General features: G+C 36.8%; 1 protein-coding gene across 2 annotated transcripts in view; it reads left to right on the plus strand.

Moving 5' to 3' along the window:
* The window catches only part of KCNT2 (potassium sodium-activated channel subfamily T member 2), a 359,762-nt gene that overhangs the window by 297,247 nt on the left and 56,426 nt on the right, over positions 1 to 6,089 (plus strand). The gene's annotated exons all lie outside the window — the stretch shown is intronic.

A 6,089-nucleotide genomic window follows, 5' to 3' on the forward strand; every position in this document is an offset into this window, starting at 1 on the left:
GAGGCCACTCACGGAAGAATATCCACAATAATAACTTCCATTAGGAAGAGGAGAGAACTGAGAACATGGAAGGATTACTGGTCTGTGACAATGATGTGAGCAATAGATATTGTTGAGGACCTCCGTCTGTTCTTATAAAAAGAAAAGTCCTTGATTATTCCTTGATTACTTTTCTTAGATTTGCTGTCTGGAGGTATTCCTTTTTCTGTTGTTTTATGTGACCCCTGTCTCACCGCAAGCTTCTTCCTAAGCTATTTTTATCCACGTCACTTTGGGAGTACATACTTCTTGCAGCCTGTGTGAGTTTTGTATCTTGCTTATTGCTTATGCAAATTTGAAAAAAATCTAAAGATCTTTAAGCTTATGAAAGCACTTTTTTCCCAAGACATTTAAAGTCTAAAGATTTTTCAGACTAGTCTGCTAATTTCTCTCAAAAACTTGATAAACTTCTGGTATACTTACTTCCATAAATTTTTATGGCCAGACTGTCCTCAAAATTCCTTCTTAAAATATAATTTTTGAGTTTTTATTTCTTCGTCTCCTCAATCCATGCATCTCTCTATCTCCTTGGAAGCTACCTTGAGGTTATTGAGACAATAGTGTTGGGTTCGACTTTGTTGTTCAATGCCTTGTTTCAGTTTTCTCTCCTGTGCTGTTGGCATTTAGAAGTACACAGTTTTTAAATATTGGAGGCTCCTAATCTCTCAGCTACCTGTTTATTTTTAGTCTCTACTTGAAACTAATTCTTGCCTGAACTACTGCTGTCCTTGTAATGTCCAACGAAAGACAGCAAGCAAATAACTGCATATACACACCAATATTAAACAGATAGAAGTTTTTATGAGCCAGGACTGGGAATGGCAAATAAACTTCCACCCGTATGCCATTGGCTAGAACTCAATCGTGTGTCCACACCAACTTCAAGGGAGACTGGGAAATGTAGTTCAGTCATGTGCCTAAGAAGAATTGGGCAGTAGATTTTGGTGGACAGTCAACATTCTCTGTCACATGCAATATATCACACTGATTTTTTTCAAATGTATATAATCAAGACATTTTCTGAACATTAGTGCTTTAGTTGGCATTTTCCCATCATCTGATCTTTCTTTTGTCATTATCCACTTTTGTTCCTGAGTTGTTTTGCTTTACAATATTCTTTTTGTCCTGGATATTCCCATTACTACCAGTGTTTTCCCAATATTACTTCCCACATTTGGACATTGGTCATGTTGGGTCATTGAGACTTCCCCTAAAAAAGTAAGTGTAACAGGCATCAGAAACACAGTATTGGAGCTAAGCAGAGATGAAAAATGTGACAGATAATAAGGAAACAAAGAAGAGGACAACAATATGGAAAAGAGAAATTTCTATCTCATTTCCCTCTGAAGACTTATTTCATCTCTCTTGTTTTGATGCATTTCATAAAAAAGCCTTTTATTCATGCAGATGACACAATTTGCTTTAAAACTGCTTCCTTTAAAATGGCTTTGGAACTATCACCATTCCTCAATAATGATCATAATTACACTTGAGCAATCATATGGTAATTGCACACTAATGTAAGAGGCAAAGTAATGAAAATATGCGTTTAATAGTGTGGTATTATATATATATATATATATATATATATATATATATATGTATATATATGTTTTGTCTTTGTCCCCGGTTCCTAATGCAGAGCTTCAAAAAAATCTTGGAATTTAGGAGTGTCTTTTGTTGTTCATATCTTTCAACCATACCTGATTTTATGCTAAGGAGGCAACTCATAGAGGAGATAGCTTCAGCATGAGAACCAGAAAAAGCAACCTTATGATTAGAATATTGAAACTTTCAATATCTTCATCACCTTCCAAACCTCCAGGGACAGAAGAGGGGCTGGACATTGAGTTTAATCACATGACTAATGACTTAATTAATCGTGTCTACATAATGAAACTGATAAAAACTCTGAAAAACGAGGATTCGAGAGCTTCCTGGTAGGTCAACATATTGATGTACCAAGAAAGCAGCATGTCCTGACTTCATCGGGACAGAAGCTGCTATGCTCACGATCCTTCCAGATTTGCCCTGTGTCCTTTTTTTTATCCACCATTCATTTTCATTCTTTATAATAAAATGATAATTATTAAATATAGCATTTTCATGAGTTCTGTGAGCATTCTAGCAAATTATCAAAACTGAGGGAACTGTGGAAAGCCCCAAATTTATAGCAGTCTGGACAGAAGTACAGTTGCCTTGGAGACACATAGGACTTGTGACTGAGGGTAGTCTTGTGGGACTGAGACCCCTTAACCTCTGGGGTCTGAGTCAACTCTGGGTAGTGTCATAATTGAATTGAATTGTAGGACATCCAGTTGGTGTCACAGAACTGGTGTCAGACTGCAAAGAGTCATGTCTGCAAATCATATCATTTTGTAGTCAGTGATAGAGCAAAATGATAAAAATTGGAGATAGCTTCTGGGAGAAATAAGTGAAGACTATCAGAATTATTTGTTCAACATATGAACTGTGTAAAAGCAAGAAGGCAAATTTTTCATGTTCTCAATTTAAACTGAAGCCAATAAATATTTACTAAGCACCAATTATGAGCCAAATACCTTACTAAATGCTAGAGGTTTCCAATAGAATAAATACTTGCAATTTGTAATGTGATGGGAGGAACAGATAGATATATAGGAACAGACAGAACACATGTCCTTACTTTTTTTGTGTGTGCAAATAATTGGACTACTTTTTGTTCATAATCAAAGTACTAGAATGGCTGAATGCAAGTTTGGTATTAGCTGCCTACATGAGATTTGATTCATTAGGAAAGATTTTTATCCTGTTTTTAAGCAAATATTTACCTTTTCCCTTACTGGTCCACAAAGAATTTGAAGAAAATATTGGTATTAGTTTCTATTTCTTTTGAATGTAGAAAAGCATTACCTGATCCACTCTGGAGGAGTGATAAAATGTTATTTATGTGGATAATTATTAATACCTTTTTAATGGTTATTTATTTTTGAGAGAGAGCACAAATGGGGTGAGAAGCAGAGAGAGAGGAGAGAGAGAATCCCAAGCAGGCTCTGTGCTGTCAGTGCTGGGCTCAATGCAGGCCTCAATCTCATAAAATGTGAGATGATGACCTGGGCCAAAATCAAGTGTCAGACGCTTAACTGACTGAGCCACCCAGGTACCCCTGGGCAAAGTCTTTCTTCAGGTATTCTTCAAAACATCATGTCTATGCTGATAACCTAGTCAGAGTGGAATTTCTCCTGTAATTATTGTGTCAGTGGTATTTTCTAACCTTTCCTGTTCCAAAATTTCCCCCAGCAAGAACTATCAGCTGCTTCTGCAGACATTTTATTTGGTTCTAATTCTTGATCTCTTTTCAGTGAGATATCTGCATGTCACATGCTGTTTTGTTTTTCAGACCTTCCCTTGTCATGGGAATTATTCTTGATTTACCTTATTTTACTAATTTTTAAAAGGATACTTGTGTTTTATGAACTATAACTTTTGAACAACATTAAATGGTACTGAACTTACCTTTATTTTTGAAAAGTACATACAGGTAGTTTATTTTATAGTTTATAAAAGCACAAGAAGGAATAGCTGTTGCTTTTCTCAAAACCAAAGCTAATGAAACTGTAAATATTTTAGATCTCTTATTCTGTAAAAAAGCAGAATAAGATCATGCACATGGAATGCATGATTGCTTCCTGTTTGTTTGGCAAACTTGTCTTTTAAGGCTCTACTCTGATGTCACTTCATCTACGACACCATCTGCATCCTCGTGAGGCTTCTTTAATACTTAGACTTCTACAGGCTCACATCACATGGCTTTGTAAATACTTGATTTTAAGTCTGTCTGTTAAGCAAAACTATGAATACCTGCAAAATTGGAATCTTCTGTTAATCATCTTTGCATCCTATCAACCCAGTTCAGTGCCTGATACATAACAGTTAATGGATAAGTGTTTCTTGATTGCACTGCTTTGTTTTTTCCGAAGCCATGGGAATAGTCAAAGCTGCTTTTTTTTTCCTTTTTTCCCCCTTAATTTAACACACATTGTAAATGTGTTTTTAGTTTACTATATTATTTCTGATATAAGTTACTGTTTAAACAAGATATGAGCTAACAGATCTCTTGACTCATTTCCAACTACGTATCTTATCTTCCAAAGTGGAAACCAAGAGCCTGACCGTACAACCAGGTGATACAGATGAATCAAGTGAATCATATGTAAGAAAGAATGAATCTAAAAGGAAGCAGATGCTTTCAATTATGGCCAGTTGTTGACATGACCTATGATATCAGATTTTCCAAATGTAAAAGGAATCAGAAATTTAGACTCTTAGGTTAAGTGTTGGAACTTAGCCTCAGTAAATTCACGCAGGCCAAATGACACTCCTGCAGTTTCAATTGGACTGTGCACTGCCAATGTATAACTGCTAGTGTATGTGTTGTTTTTGAGAGACAGAGGGGTAGATAAATGATACTGTCCCAAGAATCATGCTGGAGGGGCACCTGGGTGGCTCAGTCAGTTAAGCGTCTGACTGCGGCTCAGGTCATGATCTACAGCTTGTGAGTTTCAGCCCCGTGTCGGGCTCTGTGCTGACAGCTCAGAGACTGGAGCCTGCTTTGGGTTCTGTGTCTCCCTCTCTCTCTCTGCCCCTCCCCCGCTCACACTCTGTCTCTCTCTTTCTCAAAAAAATAAATAAACATTAAAAAAATTAAAAAAAAAAAGAATCACACTGGAGTGGATGGTAAGACTAAGTGTTAGTCATGTATAATTTTTCCCCCATATATAAAATGGCATTTATAAAAGGGAGGTTTAAGAAATTAATCCAACTTCTTCTTTGTCTAGAGGAAAGAAATTGTGGAATGTATTCTCATCAAGATGGAATGAGTTACTTGAGCTCTTACTTTTTTATGTAACTTAAAAATTAGTAGGACTCAAAAATTTTATTATAGGATCTTCAGTGTTTTTTCTCCACTATAAGGGAAGTTAATACTAAAAAAGAGAGTAAATCACAAATGCAGAATTGTTCACATACACAGAAGGGCAGCACCCCTCGATAAGAAAGTGTTTTCTGAGTGTGTAAAGCATAATAACCATTTAGAGAATGAGGAGGATTTTCAGAGCTGACATTAAGAACAGTGAATTCTCTAAGATGAGAATATTATCCACTGTGAGGTAGAATCTTAACCTGGGGAAGGAATTTTCGTATCTCACCAGACAGCCAATCTGACTCATCAATATCCATGCTGGGAAGAACTGAGAAGTCATCTCCAAACCACCTACATGTACTGTTCAAACTAAGCGTTCTCGACACCTTGCCTCCTAAATTAGAGAATATACTAGGATGTAATGGACACAGACAAAAATTGGGGCACCACTTGCTTATTTTTCCTTTTGCCCTCTCCCTACAATCTCAAGTGAGGATATTCTTACAGTCTAGACAGTCTTCTCAACCAGATGGATGGGATGAATGTGGTGTAATAACTCGTGTCACTACTTGGAAGGGTCTCATCTGTCCAAGAGCCTCATCTGTCCTCTTGGACAGACCTCATTTGTTTGTCCAGGGGAAGCCCAGGGGTCAAATCACCCTCATGCCTTCACAATAAGCAAGGGCAGTAGTCCTCTTTCATTCTTTGAGCAGTAGTCTTTTGCACACAGTCTTCAAATCGGGGTATGGGAGGCTCTCCTTCCCTTCCTCCAGATTTGCTACTTTGGAAACGGGAGCTTACTTCCTTTGCCTTAAACGCCAAAGTTAACATTGTCATTTGATCATAGCTAAGATATGAGTTTTTTATTTGCTTAGCTGTATCTATTTTTTCCAAGGAAAGGTGGCAGAAACCAGCATTTTTGAGATTACTGTTGGCTAAGTAAAAGATAACTTCCGTTCTTAAGAAGCCTTGTACAATCTTACACAAGCATTTGCTCTCATGTCTTCATTTATTAAGGGAAGTTAATTGCAACAAAATTTTTCAAAAGAAACTCCCATACACTGTGATACACACACACACATGATACACACACACACAGTTTCTTTTCTTTCTTTCTTTCTTTCTTTCTTTCTTTCTTTCTTTCTTTCTT

The sequence above is a fragment of the Panthera uncia genome, chromosome F1 (assembly GCF_023721935.1).
Source record: "Panthera uncia isolate 11264 chromosome F1, Puncia_PCG_1.0, whole genome shotgun sequence".
NCBI classification, from domain to species: domain Eukaryota; kingdom Metazoa; phylum Chordata; class Mammalia; order Carnivora; family Felidae; genus Panthera; species Panthera uncia.